This window comes from Hyla sarda, chromosome 10 (assembly GCF_029499605.1).
Source record: "Hyla sarda isolate aHylSar1 chromosome 10, aHylSar1.hap1, whole genome shotgun sequence".
Lineage (NCBI taxonomy): Eukaryota > Metazoa > Chordata > Amphibia > Anura > Hylidae > Hyla > Hyla sarda.
This window is the reverse complement of record NC_079198.1, coordinates 90,763,904-90,789,942: the sequence shown is the minus strand read 5'-3', so window position 1 is coordinate 90,789,942 and position 26,039 is coordinate 90,763,904.

The following is a 26,039-nucleotide window of genomic DNA, read 5'->3' as shown; positions in this document are numbered from 1 at the left end:
TGTACAGGCTAGCCACATCCAGTGTAACTTAGTTAGTATCATCAGGGATGATGAGATCTTTGATATTGTTGAGGAAGTCACCCGTGTCTCTGTGAGTATTGTATACATAAGGTCTAAGTATGTTGTCCAGGAAAATAGAGATATGGCTTGTTAAGGATTCACACTCTGAGACAATGGGTCTACCTGGTGGGTCATGTAATGTCTTATGTATTTTGGGTAATAAATACATAACCTGTGTAAATGGATGCTTTACAATGAGGTAATCAAGCAAAGGTTTGTCAATTAGACCATTCTCACAGATCACAATGTCAGCAATTTCTTGTCCAAACTCCCAATTAGGGTCACAGGTAAGTTGTAGTTATGTGGTTGTTTCACTAAGTTGCCGGGTGACTTCTCTAAGGTAGTGTGAACAATCCATGACCACAACCGTTTCTCCCTTATACAGATATACAGTTATATTTTCACCAGCAGAACTATTGCCTACTGACCAATCCTAATTCAGTTGTTAAAATTAGAGTAATTAGCAGTTACTAATGATATATATGTTGTTGATATTCCATCCTGTCCTTTTATCAAGCTCTTTTTCTGCTGTAAATGTCTCAGTGTCTAGAAGTCATGTCCCACTGGAATGCAAGGAAGACCTATCTGGCTTAAAACAAACAGAGATCAATTGAAATAGAACTTTGGGCAGGCAAAATACCCATCTATAATTTGACATTGCCAGGGAGATTGGAAGTCGCAATGATTTCTGGCCTGTGTGATTTCCATTACTAACCCTGTATGTAGGGAGATTGCCATTGATTTGTAACCTCCGGAGATACAGCCTTTGTGATGTGATTATACAGTGTATTCTTTCTATTTCTTTCTAAATATGATACTGTATTAGCAGGATGCAGCAAATCCTTGAAAAAATATTTTCACTTAATGCTTACATTGATATAAAATAAAAATGCACATAAATAAATTCCTATAGGCCCTAAGAAAATGCTTATAAATCAGACAGCCAGTAGATATCATGCTACCGGCAGCAAATGAGTACAGCAGGAAACCAGACTGGCTCACCCTTCCACTGCAAACAATGATCATTTCAATGTTGAATTACTATTCTCATCATGTGTTCATTATATTTGCTGGCACCATAGTTTATAATACTACAGCGAAATACAATAGCTCGCCAACAACTGGTAAGGGATTCAATTGATTAATAGTCCACAATCAGGTTCTTTTGTGACCTTATTGTTTCTAATTTGAAATTTTCTTGAATGCGTAATAACCTCTCTTTGTATCCTCGAAGAAACCGAATGGATGCTTATTATTCTACAGCCAGAGTCCCATTCATTCACTGTATTTCAGGCAAATCTTAGTATTGCAATTTCAATGTATTTAATTGGGGAAGAAAACCTAAAGTATTTTTTTACTATGTGGTATGTCAGTTATTTTAAAAGAAATGTATATAATATATGTATAGCACCATTTTAATGCACTAAAGGAAGTATGTACACTGGAAAAGCGGATAAAACCCCAAGAAAAAGTAGTAAAAAAGTAGAAACCAAGCAACAAGTGTTCTATTCTCTTACAGCTCCTCTGCTGGTGACAAAAAGTATTACACAATGGCCATTAAAATTAACAGGCATGTAATTCAGGAAGATAATCTTTGTAGCTACTCTCTGTTCTGGATAATAAAAGTTCCTGAGCCAGTCAAGTTGGCACAAATCACCTTCAGTCCACATTTCACAACATTTTACAGATTAGTTTGAATTTTTTTTTATTTATTATTCATTTGAAATTAGTTGTTTAGTTGCATTTAACATCCAACTCTTGAATTCTGTTTCTTAGCTTATGTTTTTTTACCATCTTTCTCTCTTATCTGTTGCTACCTAAGACTGTTTTTCCACTGTCATGTGGGAGCTTATATTTTTCCAGGATAAATTGTTCTTCTTACTGGCACACTCCATTTTACCATAATATGTATTACAGAGCCATACAAATGTATTTGTTTGAGCAAAATTGAACCAAAAATTTGATTTTGTGGCAGTAACAATCTTTTTAATCATTGTGCGACAAAATTGAAGAAAAAACTCCATTCTGTAAATTTTGGGGGCTTCCGTTTCTACGCAGTAATTTTTTTTTGTAAAAATGACACCTTATCTTTATTCTGTAGGTCCATATGATTAAAATTATACCCTACTTATAAAGGTTTGATTTTGTTGTACTTTTGGAAAAAATCATAACTACATGCACGAAAATTAATACATTTAAAATTGTCCTCTTCTGACCCTTATAACTTTTTTATTTTTCTGCGTACGGGGTTTATTGTGCCGTGATCTGAACTTTTAATCGGTACCATTTTTGTTTTGATCAGACTTTTTGATTGCTTTTTATTCCTTTTTTATGGTATAAAAAGTGACCAAAAATACGCTATTTTGGACTTTGGAATTTTTTTGCGCATATGCCATTGACTATGCGATTTAATTAACAATATTTTATGCACATGGCAATACCACATGTTTTTATTATGTTTAAATATTTTTTATATGGAATTTGGGAAAAGGGGGGTGATTTAAACTTTTAATAAGGAAGGGGTTAATATGTGTGTTTTTAAACTTTTTGTTAACCTTTTTTTTCTTAGGACTCATACAGATCCTCATCCATAGAACCACATTGATCTGTGTGCTCTGCGCTCGATTGATAAAGCCTAGTCCTGCCAGGCTTTATCATTCTGAGTGCCGGAGCTGGCACAGGAGCAGAGGTAAGCCCTCTGGCTACCTGCACAGTGGATCGCACCCCTGCGGTCATGCTGCAGGGGGGCAATCCACCCCACTGGATCACCAGGGATGGGATAAAGGCATCTTTAAAGGCGACCGCTGCATGTCGACTATTAGCGCCGGCCCCCAGCTACAAGAATCAGCTGGAGGCCGGCCGGCCGGTATGACGCGGGCTTGAATCATTCCCCGTTAAGGGCACATGGACGAGTATAGACGTCCATGGTCGTTAACAGATTAACTATAAAAAAAAAGTCTTAAATGTTGCCACCTATGGGAATGTAAAAGAGCTCAAATTTGTAGTTTTTATTGGTACTACTTTTTGCATACATGTGACTTTTTGATGATTTATGTATACCATTTTTTCTATGTTGTGACAAAAGAAAATTTTCTTTTTCTTTTACGCGGTTGACCTTTTGGAATCATGAATGTGATAAAATAATAGTTTGGACAATTTTTTGCTAATGGAGGTTTGCTAAAACATTTACTTCTTTTTACACTTTTTTTTTAAGTCTCTCTATGGGACTTTTATCAGCATCTGTTCAATTGACTACATACTGTAGATTGATGTTGCACAGTAGCACTTGTATGCAGTCGGGATGCCAGACATTGACAACTATTGGACCTGAGGAAGGTGCATCTGAGCGCTGAAACACATTGCCCACTTTCATATGTTCCAGATAAACTTATTTTAAAAACGTATCAGAAAAAAAGCAACTGTAGGGGTTATGAACTGTTTGTGTGAAACAGACAGCAGTGCTCTTCCAAGACCTGCTCTTTTATTTTTATTTTTATAATAGCTTTTTCCTATCTGCACCTCATTGTGGAGAGGGTCCTCGAGCGGCAGACTGTATATATATATATATATATATATATATATATATATATATATATACACACACACATATATATGGGTTGTGCCTATCATATAGCACAACTCAAATAAGATTACTATAGTACAATAGGTGTGGTAGTGGGATAACCCCCTCCCAACTAGGGAGTACCCCTGTATTTTTGTTTTTCTCTCTTTATCTATGCAATCAGCACTGCCATAAACAGGCTGTTTCAGTAGATCTATTTTGGCAACCACTCAGACCTAGCAGAGACCTCGGGCTTCTGTGTCAACTAGCTGACACTCAACGCTTAAATTGTAGGGATGCAAATCTGGACATTATGCTACCAACAATGCACTACATAACTGTTTAGATCAGTGTTTTCAAACTACAACTCCCAGCATGCCCGGACAGTATATATATATATATATATATATATATATATATATATATATATATATATATCCTTTGTTCTTCGCTTTTTTCATGTATTAAGATGATTGAAATAATGATATAAAAATATTTCAGTGATGCATGTCCTGTATATATGAGTGTTGTATGAGCAATAGTCTTGCAGATGGGTAGCAGAGGGGTTCTTTAACCCCTTAAGGACATAGGACGTATCCCCCCCCCCCCCCCCCTGTTTCCAAGTCCTTAAGGACCGAGGGCGCCTTGAGCATTTCCGGCCCCCACCGCTAGCCGGAGGGGAGCCGGAGCCGGATGCCTGCTGAAATCGTTCAGCAGGCATCCAGGCATATCGCCCAGGGGGGTCATTATGTCCCCCCATGTCGGCGATTGCCGCAGATCGCTGGACAATTCAGTCCAGCGATCTGCGGCGGATTCCGGGTCAATCGGGTCTCCAGTGACCCGATGACCCGGAATTACTGGCTGATCGGGGCCGTCAGAGACGGCCCCGAACAGCCAGAGCCTGCAGGGGTGAGGTGGCACTGGTGCCACCTCACGATCGCCCTGATTCGTCGGCCGGATTACCGGCCGACCAATCAGGTCGCCTGCTGCGGGTGTCACTCCCGCAACCCGCTCCGCCCCTCTTCCGGAGGACGTGAGCGGGTGCGGGCAGAAGACCCCGGGTGCTGGGGACCCCGATCCCCGGCGTCCCTGTTGGGATCGGGGCCCCAGGAGCGACGGCGGCGGCGAGGGACTGTCCTGCAGTGTGAATCGTTGGAGGTGAGTGACAGCCTCCTGCTGTTGCTTAGCAACAGCTCCCAGCATGCAACAAGGGCATGCTGGGAGCTGTAGTTATGCAACAGCAAGAGGCAGACCACCACAACTCCCAGCATGCCCTTATGGGCATGCTGGGACTTGTAGTTTTGCAACAGCTGGAGGCACATTCTTTCTATGGAAAAGTGTACCTTCAGCTGTTGTGTAACTACAACTCCCAGCTTGCACAATCAGCTAAAGTGCATGCTGGGAGTTGTAGTGGTGCATTTGGTGGTTGCATAACTACAACTCCCAGCATGCCCGTTGGCTGTCGGTGACTGCTGAGAGTTGTAGTTTTGCAACAGCTGAAGGCACACTGAGTTAAGTAGTAAACCAGTGTGTCTCCAGCTGTTGCATAACTACAATCCCCAGCATCCCCAGCCAATGTAGTATGCCTCCGGCTGTTGCATAACTACAAGACCCAGTATGCCCTTCCGCTGTCCGTACATGCTGGGGGTTGTAGTTTTTGCAACAGCTGAAGGCACACTGGTTGCAAAACACTGAGTTTGTTACCAAACTCGGTGTTTCACAACCTGTGTGTCTCCAGCTGTTGCAAAACTACAACTCCCAGCATGCACTGATAGACCGTACATGCTGGGAGTTGTAGTTTTGCAACAGCTGGATGTTCCCCCCCCCCCCGCAATGTGAACGTACAGGGTACACTCACATGGGCGGAGGATTACAGTAAGTGTCCGGCTGCAAGTTTGAGCTGCGGCAAATTTTCTGTCGCAGCTCAAACTGCCAGCGAGAAACTACTGTGAACCCCGCCCGTGCGACTGTACCCTAAAAACACTACACTACACTAACACAAAATAAAAAGTAAAAAACACTACATATACACATACCCCTACACAGCCCCCCTCCCCTCCCCAATAAAAATGAAAAACGTCTGGTACGTCACTGTTTCCAAAACGGAGCCTCCAGCGGTTGCAAAACTACAACTCCCAGCATGCACTGATAGACCGTACATGCTGGGAGTTGTAGTTTTGCAACAGCTGGATGTCCCCCCCCCCCCCAATGTGAACGTACAGGGTACACTCACATGGGCGGAGGATTACAGTAAGTATCCGGCTGCAAGTTTGAGCTGCTGCAAATTTTCTGCTGAAGCTCAAGCTGCCAGCGAGAAACTACTGTGAACCCCCGCCCGTGCGACTGTACCCTAAAAACACTACACTACACTAACACAAAATAAAAAGTAAAAAACACTACATATACACATACCCCTACACAGCCCCCCTCCCCAATAAAAATGAAAAACGTCTGGTACGCCACTGTTTCCAGAACGGAGCCTCCAGCTGTTGCGAAACAACTACTCCCAGTATTGCCAGATAGCCACTGATTGTCCAGGCATGCTGGGAGTTTTACAACAGCTGGAGGCCCCCTGTTTGGGAATCACTGGTGTAGAATACCCCTCTATCCACCTTTATGCAATCCCTAATTTAGGCCTCAAATGCGCATGGCACTCTCACTTTGGAGCCCTGTCGTATTTCAAGGCAACAGTTTAGGGCCACATATGGGGTATCGCCGTACTCGGGAGAAATTGGGCTTCAAATTTTGTGGGGTATTTTCTGCTATTACCCTTTTTAAAAATGTAAACTTTTTGGGAAAACAAGCATTTTAGGTAAAAAAAAAATTTTTTTTTTACATGTACAAAAGTCATGAAACACCTGTGGGGTATAAAGGTTCACTTAACCCCTTGTTACGTTCCCCGAGGGGTCTAGTTTCCAAAATGGTATGCCATGTGTTTTTTTTTTTTGCTGTCCTGGCACCATAGGGGCTTCCTAAATGCGGCATGCCCCCAGAGCAAAATTTGCTTTCAAAAAGCCAAATGTGACTCCTTCTCTTCTGAGACCTGTAGTGCGCCAGCAGAGCAATTTTCACCCCCATATGAGGTGTTTTCTGAATCGGGAGAAATTGGGTTTCAAATTTTGGGGGGTATTTTCTGCTATTACACTCTTTAAAAATGTAAAATTTTTGGTAAACCAAGCATTTTAGGTAAAAAAAATATATTTTTTTTACATATGCAAAAGTCGTGAAACACCTGTGTGGTATTAAGGTTCACTTTACCCCTTGTTACGTTCCCTGAGGGGTCTAGTTTCCAAAATGGTATGCCATGTGTGTTTTTTTTGCTGTCCTGGCACCATAGGGGCTTCCTAAAGGTGACATGCCCCCCAAAAACCATTTGTCGCTCCTTCCCTTCTGAGCCCTCTACTGCGGCTTCTGAACAATTAACATAGACATATGAGGTATGTGCTTACTCGAGAGAAATTGGGTTTCAAATACAAGTAAAAATTTTCTCCTTTTTACCCTTGCAAAAATTCAAAAATTGGGTCTACAAGAACATGCGAGTGTAAAAAATGAAGATTTTGAATTTTCTCCTTCACTTTGCTGCTATTCCTGTGAAACACCTAAAGGGTTAATACACTTACTGAATGTCATTTTGAATACTTTGGGGGGTGTAGTTTTTATAATGGGGTCTTTTATGGGGTATTTCTAATATGAAGGCCCTTCAAATCCACTTCAAACCTGAACTGGTCCATGAAAAATAGCGAGTTTGAAAATTTTGTGAAAAATTTCAAAATTGCTGCTGAACTTTGAAGCCCTCTGGTGTCTTCCAAAAGTAAAAACTCATAAATTTTATGATGCAATCATAAAGTAGACATATTGTATATGTGAACCCAAAAAAAAAATATTTTGAATATCCATTTTCCTTACAAGCAGAGAGCTTCAAAGTTAGAAAAATGCTAAATTTTCATTTTTTTCATCAAATTTGGTGATTTTTCACCAAGAAAGGATGCAAGTTACCATAAAATTTTACCACTAAGTTAAAGTAGAATATGTCACGAAAAAACAATCTCGGAATCAGAATGATAACTAAAAGCATTCCAGAGTTATAAATGTTTAAAGTGACAGTGGTCAGAATTCCAAAAAACGCTCCGGTCCTTAAGGTGAAAAAGGGCTCGGTCCTTAAGGGGTTAATATAGATAATATATATAAAATATTTTTGTATATGCGGCAAAATAATATGGTACCTCTAAAATTCATTTAGAGAACTTTTTAGAATTCCTTTGATATACACAGCAAAGCAACATAGTCGCGCATATGAATAGGTATCAAATAAAATATTAATGTTTGCGCAATTTATATCTAATTATATGGACTGTTATAACCTTGAAGTTATTTCAATGCACTCTATCCATAAATACACAACTTATTCCTATGTATTTGGATGATGGAACTTGTTGTAAGTCTTTTATGTGCTCCCTCTACTATCTTTGCACAATATATAATAAATTTTGTGGGCCATTAGAATTCTATATATGCCTGTGCGCCTTATCCATGCTAGCACAATTTATACTTACCTGTGTGAACTAATAGAACTCGGCATATGCCCCTAGGCGCTCCACTGAACAGTGGATGCACAGGCGCATGATTCGAATAGAGCGCGCTTTGTAATCACAGGAGCGCATCACAAATCGGGTGATGCGTGTCACCTGATCACGTGTGCGTTCCATCTGTGCACACAGATTCTGTATAACATGTCATTATGCTACATAACGTGATCATGCTGTGGAGCGTTCGCGGGTCCGATGGCCAGAAGCTGTCCCGGCGCTAGCACATGGAATCTAGTGAGCTCCCATCTGCAAGGTATGCTTGCTTAATTACTGTGTGTGTATATATATATATATATATATATATATATATATATATATATATATATATATATATGGGAGGACCACTAACTAGAACAACACCCCTGAGGAAGTTACTAGGTCAGTGACAGAACGCGCGGGGTCCTCTGTGGCCCCGTCCTCAATGTCACTGTGCATACTTCTTCTCCAGCCTGAGAAGCTTGACTTTATGTTGCGATATGGTATCTGCAAGTATAATTGGGGTTGAATCATGTTTATTTAATACACTCATTGGGATACACCACATGAAATTTATCTGTACATGTTCACTTATCTATATATGGGGATTTGTGCAATTGATAGAACACTTGTTATTTTTACCCCCCCCCCCCCCCCATGGTGGATTGAACTACATATTCATATGTCATATAGATCTTACAGCTTTATTTGTTAATTCTTACCTAACTGGAGTTTGAAATACATGTATACATATATGTATTGTCTTGAGGACGCGTGCCAACCTTACATGAAGGGGTTCATGGCCCCTCTCCTGGGCTGTGCTTGAGGCTATTGTGAGCCATATTTGTATTTGTTTTTAATGTGTCCTTCGTTACATGTTTACTATCTGTATACAGGATTTTTTGTGCAATAAAGATTATATAGACAACATACTGGTATACAGACTACATACTGGTGTGCTACTATTTTTCAGTGTTGCTTTCTCTTTGAGTTTAGTTGTTACATAGTTACATAGTTACATAGTTAGTATGGTTGAAAAAAGACATACGTCCATCAAGTCCAACCAGGGGATTGAAGGGAAGGATGTAAGGGGATAAGGGAAAGGGATGTAGTTTTATAATTCTGCATAAGCATTAATGTTATTTTGTTCCAGGAATGTATCTAACCCTGCTTTAAAGCTGTTAATTGTTCCTGCTATGACCAGTTCCTGAGGTAGACCGTTCCATAAATTCACAGTCCTCACGGTAAAGAAGGCGTGCCGCCCCTTTAGACTAAACCTTTTCTTCTCCAGACGGAGGGAGTGCCCCCTCGTCCTTTGGGGGGGTTTAACCTGGAACAGTTTTTCTCCATATTTTTTGTATGGGCCATTTATATACTTATATACGTTTATCATATCCCCCCTTAAACGTCTCTTCTCAAGACTAAACAATTGTAACTCCTTTAATCGCTCCTCATAGCTAAGATGTTCCATGCCCCATATTAGTTTAGTCGCGCGTCTCTGCACCCTTTCCAACTCCGCAGTGTCCCTTTTATGAACAGGCGACCAAAACTGAAGAGCATATTCCAGGTGAGGCCGTACCAATGCTTTATAAAGGGGGAGTATTATGTCCCTGCCCCTCGAGTCCATGCCTCTTTTTATACATGACAATATCCTGCCGGCTTTGGAAGCAGCAGCCTGACATTGCATGCTATTCTGTAGTCTGTGATCTACAAGTACACCCAGATCCTTCTCTACCAGTGACTCTGACAGTTTAATCCCCCCTAAGACATACGATGCATGCAGGTTATTAGTACCCAGATGCATAACTTTACATTTATCCACATTGAACCTCATTTGCCAAGTGGATGCCCAGACACTTAGTCTATCCAAGTCATCTTGTAACTTATGCACATCCTCTATAGACTGTACCGTGCTACAAAGCTTGGTGTCATCTGCAAAGATAGAAATAGAGCTGTTAATACCATCCTCTATATCATTGATAAATAAATTAAACAGCAGCGGGCCCAGTACTGAACCTTGGGGTACACCAGTAATAACCGGGGACCAATCAGAGTACGAATCATTGACCACCACTCTCTGGGTACGATCCATGAGCCAGTGTTCAATCCAGTTACAAACTAAAGTTTCCAAGCCCAAGGACCTTAACTTACCTGTCAGATGTCTGTGAGGGACAGTATCAAACGCTTTGGCAAAATCCAGAAACACTATATCCACAGCCATTCCTCTGTCAAGGCTTCTACTCACCTCTTCATAAAAGCAAATTAGATTGGTTTGACAACTTCTATCCTTAGTAAACCCATGCTGGCTATCACTTATAATACTATTATCCCCTATGTATTCCTGTATGTAATCCCTTATAAGTCCTTCAAACAATTTACCCACAATGCACGTTAGACTTACCGGTCTATAATTGCCTGGCGAAGACCTATAGCCCTTCTTGAAGATTGGTACCACATTAGCCTTGCGCCAGTCCCTTGGCACAATACCAGACACCAGAGAATCTCTAAATATCATGAACAAGGATACAGATATTACTGAACTCTTCTCTCTAAGAACTCTTGGGTGTAGTCCATCCGGCCCTGGAGATTTGCTTACATTTACTTTACTTAACTTACCTTGTACCATCTCTACATTAAGCCAGTTCAGTACATTACATGATGTGTTCCCAGCACTGACCTGTCCAATGTCAGCTCCTTCTTCCATAGTATATACAGAACTAAAGAACCCATTCAGTAGCTCCGCCTTCTCTTGATCGCCCGTGACAACCTCCCCATTATCATTATTAAGGGGTCCTACATGCTCTGTCCTTGGTTTTTTTGTATTTATATATCTAAAAAAATATTTAGGATTAGTTTTGCTTTCTTCGGCCACCTGTCTCTCATTTTGAATTTTTGCTGTTTTTATTACATTTTTACAGATTTTATTAAGCTCCTTGTACTGTTTAAATGTTATAGCTGACCCATCAGATTTGAATTTTTTGAAGGCTATTTTTTTGTTGTTTATTGCTCTTTTAACCTCATTTGTCAGCCATGTAGGATTTAGTTTTAATCGTTTATATTTGTTCCCCTTTGGTATATATTTAGCTGTATAGTTATTTAGAGTTGATTTAAAGATGTCCCATTTACCTTCTGCATCAGCATTTGAGAACACCTCCCCCCAGTCTATGTCCTGTAGTGCAGCCCTCAACCCAGGGAAGTTTGCCTTTTTAAAGTTATATGTTTTTGCTTTCCCCGTCTGTCTTTGTTTTCTACATTTTAAGTCAAAAGTAACTATATTGTGGTCGCTATTACCAAGGTTTTCCCTCACAGTTACATTACCAACCAGCTCTGCGTTGTTGGAAATGATCAGATCCAACAAGGCATCACTTCTTGTTGAGTCCTCCACAAACTGGCCCATAAAATTATCCTGCAATAAATTTAGGAATTGTCGCCCCTTTGTAGTTTTAGCCAACCCCGGACCCCAATCTATATCTGGATAGTTAAAATCTCCCATTATTACCACTGTACCTGCCCGGGCGGCCCTCTCTATTTGTTTATACAGCCGACCTTCTATCTCTTCAGTGATATTAGGGGGTCTGTAAATTACACCAAATATTATTTTTTCAGTATTTCCCTCCTTTTGTAATTCTACCCACAGTGATTCCACCTCCTCAGAATCATCACACACTATGGCATCGTTCACACTGACTTTCATACCACTTCTTACATACAGACAGACTCCACCACCTTTTCTGTTCATTCTATCCTTGCGAAACAATGTAAACCCCTGCAGATTGACAGCCCAGTCATGCGAGGAGTCCAGCCATGTCTCAGTGACCCCAACTATATCAATATGTTCCTCCAGTATCAAGGCCTCAAGCTCCCCCATTTTATTTGCTAGGCTTCTGGCATTTGTGAACATACACTTTACATTTCCATTAAGTTTTACACATATAGTCTCACTAATGGGATTTTCAGAGTTATTGGGGTTAATGTCATTTTTTGAGTTATAAGGGCTAATTGTACTATTTAAGTTATTGGGGCCAATGGGATTTTTTGAGTTATTGGGTCTAACGTTATTATTTAAGTTATTGGGGCTAATGGAATTTTTTGCGTTATTGCGTCTAACGTTGTTATTTAAGTTATTGGGGCTAACGGTATTTTTTGAGTTAATGGGGCTTATTGTAGTTATTGAGTTATTGGGGCTAATGGAATTTTTTGAATTATTGGGATTACAATTTTTCGGGCTACATTTATTTTTACAGCTGGTTTGTAACGCATGAATCTCCTTATCCACTGTTCTTAACCTCCCCCCACAGGACTCCTCTCCACCCGCCATTATGTCCTGACCCCTCTCTAACCTATCCATCCCACTGTCTGCTTTCTTTGCTTTATTATCCTCCCCCCACTCACCTAGTTTAAATACTCAGCCACCCCTTCCAGGATTCTCTCCCCCAGCACAGCGGACCCCCTTCCATTCAGGTGCAAATTATCCGTAGAATAGAGTTTGTACCCCAATGAAAAGTCAGCCCAGTGCTCTAAAAACCCAAACCCTTCCCCCTCACACCACGACTTAAGCCATGCATTTAACTCCCTAAGCTCCCGCTGTCTTTCCTGCGATGCGCATGGCACAGGAAGTATTCCAGAGAACACAACCTTAGAGGTCCTTCCCTTCAGCTTGGCACCTAGTTCCTTGTAATTATTCTTCAAGGACCTCCACCTACCATGTATTCTGTCGTTGGTTCCCACATGGACCACGACAGCTGGGTCATCCCCAGCCCCCCCTAGTAATTTGTCCACCCTTTCCACCACATGCCGAACCCTGGCACCAGGGAGACAGCAAACCATTCGGTTGAGGTGGTCTTGGCGACAAATTATTCTATCCGTCTTCCTGATTATAGAGTCCCCTACCACAACTAACTGTCTTGGCCTACCTGCGTTACCATCCCCCACACTACTAGTTGAGCTGTTCCCCCGGCTGTTAGGGAGACCAGTATCCACTAGGGTTGCCATCTCTGATACTGAGGCCCTCGCATCATCACCCAACTTGGCAATTTTACTTGGGAGATCAGAAGCAGAAGTGACCTTCCTTTTCCTTGCCCCCTTTCCAGTCCCTCTAACTACATTAACCCAGCTCCCTATTTGGGCCTCCTGGCTAGTTTCTCCAACCTCCATTTCTACCCCACTAACTGCTTGCTCTGTAAGATTGTCAATCGCCCTCAATGTTGCATTTTGCTCCTCTAGATCTCTAATACGAGCTTCCAGGTGGGCAACATGCTCACATTTGTCACAGCGGTATTCACCCTGAAGCTGCTGCTCCAGAGATGTATACATGTGGCACAATGTGCACTGAAGAAAACCTCCAATCCTGCTGTCCATATCCTTGGTGACAAACAGCTGTTATTAACTATTAAGAAAAACTACTTTTATCAAGGGAGTGTAATACTTACAGTTACAGTGGGTCCTGCTTACAACTCCTGCTTTCTAAACTTCTGCTTATAAAACTTCTCAAATGTAACACTTAATAATACCACACTTTAGAATACAGACCCAGCTTCAGCTAGACTCAGTCAGAGCCTTATTTATCACTGAGTAGCACCCAATTTATATTGGGTTGAGTCCCCTATATCTATTTCTTTTGATGCTGCCCCAAGTGTCTTCAAAGCCTTCCAACACCCACTTCCCAGTATATTTTATAATAGTAAACATATTGGGGGAGATTTATCAAAACCTGTCAAGAGGAAAAGTTGCTAAGTTGCCCATAGCAACCAGATTCTTTCTTTCATTTTTAACAAGGCCTCTGCAAAATGAAATCTAGAGAGAGGGAAGAGGCGCCTCATGTGCGGGATCAGCAGATCTTGTGAGTGGGGGGAAGGGAGGTAATCCCAAGGCGCTTACCAAAGTTCAGGCCCGTCGGAAGAGGACAGGCAAACCAAGCAATTGCTTGGGGCCCCAAGCTGGCCCGGGGCCCCGAAGCAGAGCCTGTGTTTGCCTGTCCTCCTTCCCTATCCCGTTCAGCAGGCAGCTCGCCCTGTCGGCCTGCCGGGCCAGCAGTGCTAGAGCTTGTCTGGAGCGGGAGGCAGAGACTGAAGTCGCTGCCTCCGGCTCCTTTTGTGCCTTGCCCCGGCTCACCTCTGGTCCGGACTTCGTATGTTCGTGCTTCACATTACGTCCCAGGGCATCCTAACGCCGGCCGTAGAGCGTGAAGTGACGTGTCACGTGACTGTGCGCATCGTGTGGCGTCAGTTACATTTCAGTGACTCTGACTGGAGTGAGTACCCCTAACTACTTGCCTACTGGGTCTGGGGGGAGGGGTTTAGTCTGGGGTACTACCTGCCTATTGGGTGGAAGGGGATTAATCTGGGGTACTACCTTCCTACTGGGGGAGGAGGGGGTTAATCTGGGGGTACTACCTGCCTACTGGGGGGGAGGGGGGTTAATCTGCCCCCCCCCAGTAGTCAGGTAGTACCCCCAGATTAACCCCCTCCCCCCCCAGTAGGAAGGTAGCACCCCCAGATGAACCCCCTCCTGTGGTACAGGGGGTACTACCTGCCTACTGGGGGTGGGGGGTGGGGGTTAATCTGGGGTACTACCTTCCTACTGGGTGAGGAGGGAGTTAATCTGGGCCTCTCAGTAGTCAGGTAGTACCCCCAGATTAACCCCTCCCCTCCAGTAGGAAGGTAACACCCCCAGATGAACCCCCTCCTGGGGTACAGGGGGGTACTACCTGCCTACTGGGGGGGGGTTAATCTGGGGGTACTGCCGGCCTACTGGGGGAGGTGGTTAATCTGGGGTACTACCTACCTACTGGGGGGGTAATCTGGGGCCCCCCAGTAGGTAGGTAGTACCCCCAGATTAACCCCCTCCCCACCAGTAGGAAGGTAGTACCCCAAGATTAACCTCCACCCCCGCCCTGTAAGAAGGTAGTACCCCCAGATTAACACCCTCCCCCCCAGTAGGAAGGTAGCACCCCAAGATTAACCCCCTCCTGGGGTACAGGGGGTACAACCTGCCTACTGGGGGGGGGTTCTGGGGGTACTACCTGCCTACTGGGGGGGGGGGTAATCTGGGGGAACTTCCTGCCTACTGGGGGGAGGGGGTAATCTGGGGCCCCCCAGTAGATAGGTAGTACCCCCAGATTAACCCCCACTCCCCCACCCTGTAGGAAGGTAGTAGCCCCAGATTAACCCCCTCTTCCCCCCAGTAGGAAGGTAGCACCCCCAGATGAACCCCCACCTGGGGTGCGGGGGGTACTACCTGCCTACTGGGGGGGAGGGGGTTAATGTGGGGGTGCTACATGCCTACGGGGGTTAATCTGGGGGTTCTACCTGCCTGCTGGGGGGAGGGGGTTAATCTAGGGGTACTACCTGCCTACTGTGGGGAGGGGGTTAATCTGGGGGTACTACATTGTATCGAATATACATTAAACATTTGCAAAAAACACCACTGTACCATACAATTTGCATGGTACAGTGGTGTTTTTCGCAAATGTTCATTTATTGAAAATGTTCAAATTTCATGCACATTAAATGCAACAGCAGTATTTGCACAGTGCAAATACTGCTATTGCATTTAATGTGCATGAAAATTAATTGTAATTTTAACCTCCTTTTTTATTTATATAAATTGTGGGTTAACTTAAACTGTATGGCTATGCTGTGGTTCCTATAGGCTTTGCGTGGGGGGGGGGGCCTCCATGCCTATTTTGCTTGGGGCCCCCAAATTCCTTCAAACGGCCCTGCCAAAATTGGTTGTGCGCCCACACACAACAAGGTTTAGCGTGAAGTGTATACGTCGGTCCACTGCAGCCCTCCTTAGTAGAGTAGAAACGGGGATGAAATGACCATAAAAACAGGAGTTTTGTCTGGCGCAGAAAGGAACCGTCAGAAGGCAGGATAAAATCAAGGAATTTATTGAATGCAACGTGTTTCGCTGCACATGCGCACCTTCTTCAGACAGGATGCCTGAAGAAGCAGCGCATGCGCAGCAAAACGCGTTGCATTCAATAAATCCCTTGATTGTATCCTGCCTTCTGACGGTTCCTTTCTGCACCGGACAAAACTCCTGTTTTTATGGTCATTTCATCCTCTTTCTGCAAAATTAAAGAAGCGATCTGATTGGTTGCTATGGGCAACTTAGCAACTTTTCCTCTTGACAGATTTTGATAAATCTCCCCCATTGTTTATAATTGATTGTAAACATTCTATTTCTAGTTATACAATGCACTGTATTTTATTCAGCTTTCTATTCCCTCCAGGCTAAACAGCTGAAAATACAATCTCCATAGGAGCTCGAAAATCTTACAATAATTTTTGAAATGCAACATAAATCTTAACACAAAATCACTTATTACATATAAGAAAGTACATTGGTATACACTGGCCAACACAGCAGGAAAATCATGATGAGTAACCCCCTAGTGAGAAAATCTTAAAATCCCATTCATAAACTGCGGAACATTCAGTCACAAGCCAGAGATATGTTTAATTGGTGGTAGCAGCAGAACACTGTAATCTTATATAATAAACATAGCTCAGCAGAGTAAAAATAGCAACCCTCTATTATAGCAATGGGGATGGGAAGCTCCCCCAACCATCTGGGGCTTGAAAAAGACTACAGAAAAAATATATATAAAGCAACAGGCCTACATGAAGCCAACGCAGATTTTTCTTCCAGTAATAGAATGAACTGTAATAAGCAATATAGAAATGTAAAACAGCAAATGCAACAAAAATTGGTTGGTTAAAGGGTACCTCTCATCAAAAAAAACTTTTGCTATATTATAGATTAATGTATGCAGAATAACTTTACAATTGCATGTTATTAAAAAATATGCTTCTTTCTATTTAATTTTCCACTTTGAAGAAATGACCACTAGGGGTCTCCCTACCAGTCCTGGCAGCAAGCATTTCAGACTCATGCTGGAGTCCTAAACACTACGAGCTGCCAGTCTGCTTTGTTCACAAAGGAGGACACTCAGAGCTGCCAGCCTGCTTTGTTCACAGCCTGTTTGGCTATGAACAAAGCAGGCTGGCAGCTCTGAGTGTTTAGGACTCCAGCATGAGTCATAAATGCTTGCTGACGGGACTGATCGGGAAAAATAAAATAGAAAGAAGCATATTTTTCATTAACATGCTATTGGAAAGTTATTCAACATTCATTAATCTAAAATATATCAAAAGTTTATTTGATGAGAGGTACCCTTTAAATCATGACGTTTTACCTCTTTGGTCATGCCACTTCTTAAAAGAGTACTACAGTGCAATAAAACATATCCCCTATCCAAGGGACCACCTGTGATCTTCTGCACGGCTAGGGTTGCCACCTGGCTGGTATTTTACCATATTTTGGTCACCCTGCCGGTATTTTTATATAAAAAATACCCGCAATGCAATGGCTGGTATTTATCCAACCAATCCTCCAATGTTGCATCATAACCTATACCAGTGTTTCCTAACAGAGCGCCTCCAGCTGTTGCAAAACTACAACTCCTAGCATGCCCGGACAGCCGTTGGCTGTCCGGGCATGCTGGGAGTTGTAGTTTTGCAAAAGCTGGAGGCACCCCTGGTTGGGAAACACTAACCTATACTACTATATAGTCCAACATGCTAGTTTTGCTACAGCTGGAGGCACTCCTGGTTGGGAAACACTTGCCTATACTTTATACTGCTATATAGTCCAACATGCTGAGAGTTGTAGTTTTTTTATTTTTTGGGGGGGGCGCAGCTGTTGAGCCACAGGCTGTATCACGGCATGCTGGGAGTTGTAGTTAGTAACTAACTGCAAGTCCCAAATTTGCTAAAAAATAAAAAAGCGATCAAAACAAAAATTATACTGTTAAAAACTACAGAGCCCTCATACAGAAGAAATAAAAAAGTTTTAGGGGGTCAGAATTTCCCCAGCATATGTGTATCCTGTGATCCTGTGATGCATATATAATTTATTATGTAAATTAGCATGGCCGGTATTTTTTTTCCAAGAAAGGTGGCAGGTAGGGGGCATGTCGACTCCGCACGAAGTCGCCCCCTCCATGTTTCCCATAGAGGAATATGGAGGGGACATGTCGGCCGCAGCTTCCTGCTGGTGTCAGTAAGCCCCCTTCCTTTGGATAGGGGATAAGTTTTATTGCACTGGAGTACTCCATTAAAGTGTTAATGTCATTAACATTTTACATATCGTCCAGGTGTGATTCTGTTTTTGGAAGACATAAGCTCTGTTAGGGGAATTTATCAAGGCCTGTACAAGGCTTTTGTGTGCAAATTTGGTGCACAAATGTCGCACTTCCGGAATAGTGCATCTTTTCGCTCAAAAGTGATTTGGACTAAACTGACTTAGGCACACACTTTTGCATTTTCACTTTGCAGTGGTCAGTGAGATTTATGTTGCGACTTTTCTAAAAAAAAAAATTTGTGTATGCGAAAATTAACATATGCGAAAATTAGCATATAAAAAATTTGCATAAGCGAAAAGTTGCATATGCGAAAATTAGCATATGCAAATTTTTGCATATGCAAAAATTCGCACGCCAGTCTCACACAGTAATATTAGAGCCTTCTTTACACCACACAAGCTGGAAGCAGAGAGGGATGATCACTGTGATGTGTACTGTGAAAAAAAAAAAATAATAAATAAATATGAATATTCGTAATTACGAATATATAGTGCTATATTCGCGAATAAAATTCGCATTGCGAATATTCACGAGCAACACTAGTCCTAAAATCACACTAGTGCAGGTGTTACTGCAGGCACCTTGCATTGTTCGATGTGAGCATAGTGATAGACCAGGACAATGTGGCGAATGATTTAAACTTAGTTTAATGTGCAAAATGTAAACCAATAAAGATTACACTTTTAATATTCATAGGGTGTATGGGAAAATAAAGGTTTTTTTAGGGTTACCCAAGGGTGACCCATAAGTTAGTGGTAGACTCCAAGTTTCACACAGCCAAGCACCCTGAAACGTTATGGCAGATCCTGACCTGTCTCTGAAGAGATGGACCTTGGCTGTGTGAAACCTAGAGTCTACTGACTTTTTATATGCTGAATCTACTTAAAGGGGTACTCCAGTGGAAAACATTTTTTTTTTCAAATGAACTGATGCAAGAAAGTTAAACAGATTTTTAAATTACTGCTATTTAAAAAAATATTAATCCTTCCAGTACTTATCAGTTGCTGTGTGCTCCACAGGAAGTTGTATTTATTTCTGGAGTACTTTTAAGTCTGACCAAAGTGCTCTCTGCTGACACCTCTGTCCATATCAGGAACTGTCCAGAGCAGGATAGGTTTGCTATGGAGATTTGCTTGTACTCTGGACAGTCCCTGACAGGGACAGAAATGTCAGCAGAGAGCATTGTGGTCTGACTGAAAAGAACTCTAGAAGGAAATACAACTTCCTCTGGAGCAAAAAGCAGCTGATAAGTAAAGGAAGGATTAAGATTTTTAAATTGTAGTAATTTACAAATCTGTTTATATTTCTGGAACCAGTTTTTTGAAAAAAAAATAAATAAATAGTTTTCCACTAGAGTACCCCTTTAAATTTGAAAATAATGGAAAATAAATTAAAAAGTATTGAGTTGCTCTTTCGGAAGTTCTGCTGCCTCTATAAGACACATGTATCTCTGGTTTACCTTTTAGTATACACAGCAGTTTTTAAAAAGTCTCCCAGAAGTCACAGCGTTGAAGAAATTCACACAAAAGTTGTAGAGAAAGAGTGATATAAAGTGATATTTTGAAGTGGAATGGGAGGGAGGTGGCAGGGAGGGGGCAGGGAGGGGGCGTACCGTCAACCTCTCAAGGACCCCCCAGCTATCAAACACTTATCCCCTATCCTGTGGATAAGGGATAAGTTGCATAACGCTGGAGATGTCCTTTAAGGTAGAAAAGCAGCAAGCAAAACTTTATACTATTTATTGCTGTGTTGGGAGGTGCAACTTTGGCACCGTTATGCCACAATGCTCTGTAAAACATCTATATCAATATTGTCTGCAGTGATCTCTCAAAACAACACAAGTCAAACACACACAACACTAACAAAATAAAAAATACAAGCCATAATCTAACCCTCCTGTGCATGTCAGTCATGTCAGCTTGTGATTCTTTATTTCCTGGAAACAGTTTCTTATATTTAATTTTATATTGTATTTTTTACCTTCTTTGTACATCTAGTTTGCTACCTATATGACATATATTTACAGTGCATGTGTATGTTCTTTCAGCCATCAATAATAATACCGTAACACTATGTACAGAAATGGAATGCAAACGCTGCTAACACAGTAAGGTTGCTGGGAGGCAAATGAGAGTTGCCAGGCACTAGAAGAAATGTAATTGACTTACTTGGATAAATATTGGCTTGTAATTATCAGTGATTCGTCTTCTACTCTTAGTGTATAAATAGGGGCAAGTCCTTGTTTAACTTTGTCGTTGCATTGTTCTTTTGTATGCAAAACATTCCAATTCACCTGACAACTCTAATAGTCCATGGAGAATATAACAGCACATATACTACATCTGAATTGCTATAGAAATCTAAGTTGTAAGGAATATATATCAACTATGTAAGCCCACAGTAAATGTATACATACAGATGACGACAGCGTAAATTACTCCTCAATTGCTTGAACCAAGGTCACTATAAACATAAATAGATGAATACAGTTTATTATTATTATTATTATTATTATTATTATTATTATTATTATTATTACTAGCTGAGTACCCGACATTGCCCGGTTTTTCCTTCCTAATCCTTGTTGGGGTGGAAAATCAACAAAGGAGGAAGCTTTTGACTTCATATTCCATCCCCATATATTGTTGTCATATTACAACCCCATATCCCGTCCCCATATCCCTTCCTCATATGTCAACCTCATAGCCCGTTCTCATATCCCAACCTCATATCCCGACCTCATATCCCGACCTCATATCCCGTCCTCATATCCTGTCCTCATATGCCGTCCTCGTATCCCAAGCTCATATTTTGACCTCCTATACCGTCCTCCTATCCCATCCTTATATCCCATCCTCATATCTCAACCTCATATCTTGACCTCCTATCCTGTCCTCATATTCCGTCCTCATATATCAACCTCATATCCGGTCCTCATATCCGGTCCTCATATCTCGTCCTCACATCCTGTCCTCATATCCCAACCTCATATTCTGCCATCATATCCCGCCCTCCTATCCCGTCCTCCAATCTCGACCTCATATCCCGTCCTCATATCCCGTCCTCATATCCCGTCCTCATATCCTGACCTCATATTTCGACCTCCTATCCTGACCTCCTTTCACGACCTCCTATCCCGACCTCCTTTCCCGTCCTCATAACCTGACCTCCTATCCCATCCTCCTGTCTAGACCTCATATCCTGTCCTCATATCCCGACCTCCTATCCCGTCCTCATATCCTGACCTCCTATCCTGTCCTCCTATCTCAACCTCATATCCTGTCCTCATATCCCATCCTCATATCCTGACCTCATATCTCGACCTCCTATACCGACCTCATATCCTGATCTCTTATTCCGTCCTCCTATCTCGACCTCATATACTGTCTTATTATCCTGACCTCATATCTCGACCTCCTATCCTAACCTCCTAGCCCGACCTCCTATCCTATCTTCATATCCTGACCTCCTATCCCGACCCCTTTCCTGTCCTCATTTCCCAACCTCCTATTTTGTCCTCATATCCCAACCTCATATCCCATCCTCATATCTCGACCTCCTGTCCCAACCTCCCATCCCGACCTTCTCTCTTTGTGAGATGGGGTGTGGCTTGCAAGCCAGACTGACACATTCACCAGGAGATGCAGAGCGGAGCTGGTGGAGTAATGTACTGGAAGTCCCATATACTCACATGGAACTTGAAACAAAAATCCATCTTTTATGTAAGGGTGAAGGTAAGGGTTAATTTAACTATCATATATTTTTATTTGACATAAAAGTAATATGTGTATGGAAGTTATGTGGGAACTTTAAACTTTGATTTGCATGGGACTTTAAACAAAAACCCTGACCCTCACAAATGGAGGTAGTTAGGGGTCAAATTAACTATCCTATATTTTAAGTGGACATATAAGTAACATGTGACCAAGTATTATCGAAATATCTCCATCCGTTTGGAAGTCATGCAGTAACATATATTTCCCATAGACTTGTTTGGGACTTAAAACAAAAACCCTGACCCTGGCAAATAGAGCCAGTAAGGGTTAAAATGCCTATCCTATGTTTGTTGTTGACATATAAGTAACATGTGTGCCAAGCTTCAAGTTAATATCTTCAACCGTTTGGACGTGATGCTGGAACATACACACATACATACACACATACACACACATACACACATACATTGAGTTTAATATATATATATATATATATATATATATATATATATATATATGGCTCAATGGGGGAGATTTATCAAAACCTGTCCAGAGGAAAAGTTGCTGAGTTGCCCATAGCAACCAATCAGATCGCTTCTTTCATTTTTGAAAAGGCCTCTGAAAAATTAAAGAAGCAATCTGATTGGTTGCTATGTGCAACTCAGCATTGTTTCCTCACGACAGGTTTTGATAAATCTCCCCCAATGTGTGTATGTATATGTATGTGTGTGTGTGTGTGTGTGTGTGTGTGTGTATGTATGTATGTGTGTGTGTGTGTGTGTGTGTGTATGTATGTATGTGTGTGTGTGTGTGTGTACGTTCCAGCATCACTTCCAAACATCTAAAGATATTTCGATAAAACTTGGCACACATCACACATGTTATTTATGTGTCAATTACAAACATAAGATAGATAAATTAACCCTTCCCTACCCCCATTTGCGAGGGTTGGGTTTTTTGGGTCTATGGGAAAGGTATGTTCTAGCATAACTTCCAAATAGCTGGTGATATTTTGATGAAACTTAGTACATGTTACTTTTATGTCAAATAAAAATATATGATAAGTAAATTAACCCCACTCTCACCAAACAAATGAGGCCACATATGGTATCAAATACATATGTCAATCTTTATTAAACACAAGTTTTAAAAGAACATACATAAAATTGCTAGACAAAAAATGGTAAACAGAGTATACATACTGATGAAATGAAGGTGAGTAGCAACTGAAGTTAATACATTATGTCCAGTATTTGTCCAATAGAAAACATGTCATATAAATGAATACAGTATAACAACCCGTATCATGGTGGATTACAGGTATATATGGAAAAGAGTAGTCAGGTGGAACCACCTGTAGTTGGGACACTAATATAACAAGCAGCAATGCAGGACAAATAAATGATGTACAAAGGTGGATGCAATGGAAGGGGAGGCTACAAAAGGTTAGCAAACAGCAGAAATACCTAGCCATGCACCCTATGACAGGTTATCTCACCTCACCCCAAACATGATTTTGCCTGTGGCTTTGACAGGGGGCATAACTTCCAAATGCTGGTGATATTTTTATGAAACTTAGTACATGTTACTTTTATGTCAAATAAAAATATATGATAGAAAAATAGTAGAAAAGCCAGCAATTGGAAGTAAAAATTAAGTCTTTATTCAGGAATCTTCTTAAAAACCTTGAGCGGTGGCAAACAAACAACGGAAATATCAAAATGTAAAAATTGCACAAAAAGATGGGGGTCCCAAGCAAAGCTGACGCGTTTCCGATCTATTGATCCTTACACATAGCCTATACAACCTCAAATGAGACACCCTTATATAGCTCAGGGTGTATTCCCCATTCCCACAGGAAGGGGAGGGACATGTTCACATCACATGTGCACATGATTAAAACCAAAAATCATGGAACCATTACAGATAAAGTATATTTGTTTTAGGAGTGGCATATATTAGTAATGTAATAGCAAATCTGTTTTACTATTTAGACCATAGGGTTGTATGCAGTTCAAAAGATAAATCCACATTATTTCCCTATTATGGAGGGATCGAATGTGCTCTCCACCCCTTTTACCTAACTTCACCTTCTCAATGCCTGAGAATCTGAGGGAAGTGGTGTCTGAATTGTGACATTAGAAAATGCTTGGATACATTGGAGATGTTTGGGCTTAAAGGGCCAGTAGCATCTCTAATATGCTCTTGCATGCGCTTTTTTAAGGACCTTTTTGTGGATCCCACATATGTTAAATGGCACTTGGTACACATTACTTTGTATATTATAAAGGTGCTATTGCAGTTGATAAAATCATGTATAATATGGCATCTTCCGTCCACTGTGCCTTCTACCTTCTGGCATTTATCGGCAAAAGGACATATCACACATCGCGATTTGCCACATTTGTGGAAACCTTTTGTATTAAGCCACTGTGTGGCGGTGCATGTTGTGTCCACCATACTGGGAACAAGGAGACTAGATAGGGTGGGTGCCCGTCTTGCTGTAAATCTCACACCCCCCTTGATAATCTCCCCCACTGTGGGATCAGTAGATAGCAAAGGTAAGTGCTTAGTTATTATACGTTTAATATCATTAAACTCTAAGCTATGTGTTGTAACAAAAGTAGGACAATTTTGTGTCTCAATCACTTGCTTACTTGCTAGTAGGGACCTACGATCCATGGTATCCACTCTTGAGCGGGCTTTTCTGAGTAACCATCCGTGGTAACCTCGGGCCGCCAAACGTGTGCATACCTGATCGGCTTCCCTGAGGTACACTTCCGCTGATGAACTGTTCCGCTTGATCCGTATCAGTTCGCCTGAGTGGCAAGAATTCGCTCTTAAGATGGTATTACCGGATATCTTTTTTCTATAGGGATCAACTTCTATTTTATTTGTATCTGGATTGCCTCGTAGTATTACATCTAGAAAGGGCATCTCAGTTTTAGACCATGTGTGGGTAAACTTAAGGTTGAAGTTATTGGCATTAATGTATTTCATAAATGCATCAATAGTTGGATAAACAGATGTCCAAATAATGACAATATCATCCACATACTTCCTATACCATGAGAGGCATGTGGAAAATGGATTTGTGTCCGAAAAAATGAACTGTTCTTCCCACCAGAAAACAAAAAGGTTAGCAAGAGCTGGTGATGATTTTGCCCCCATTGAAGCACCCGTGCGCTATAAATAAAAATTGTTACCAAACAAAAAATAATTGTGTTTTAACACAAAATCTACAACCTCAACAATAAAGTGCCTCAAATCCATAGAATATTTAGAGAATCTGATCAATATGTCAGAAATGGCTGTCAGTGCCAGATCTTGTGGGATGCTAGAATAGAGCGACTCTATGTTGCAGGTAAGCCACGACAAAGAGTCGCTCCATGTGAACTCATCCATAGTTTTCAGCAAATGCTTAGTGTCCTTAATGTAATTTGGACACTGTATAACCAAAGGTTGCAGAACAGAGTCTAACCACTCGCACAGATGCTCGTTCAAGGATCCGATCCCCGCCAAAATCGGACGCATCGGAGGCGGGAATGGGTCCTTATGCATCTTTGGTAGCGAATGGAAGATGGAAATAATCGGAGCAGGCACGGACATATACTCCACTTCTTTTTGGGTCAAAATAGATCTGGCTTTTCCCTCTTCAAGTAAGACCATAAGTTCTTTTTTGAATGTTTCAGTGGGGTCTCCACGAAGTTTAAGGTAAGTCTTTTCATCCGTTAATAAATCCTCATTCAATTTGATGTATAGGCTGGTGTCCATACACACAACCGATCCACCTTTATCGGCCAACCGGATCGTCAAGTTCTTGTTTTTGTTAAGGTTCTTTATGGCAACAGACTCCTTTTTATTTAAATTAGGACGAGTTGGATTAGATGACACTTTAGCCTGTAAATTCACTAAATCTTTCATGATGAGGTCTTGAAATCGATCAAAGATGGGTGGTCTGGTTTGTACGGGATAGAAATTCTGGTTAC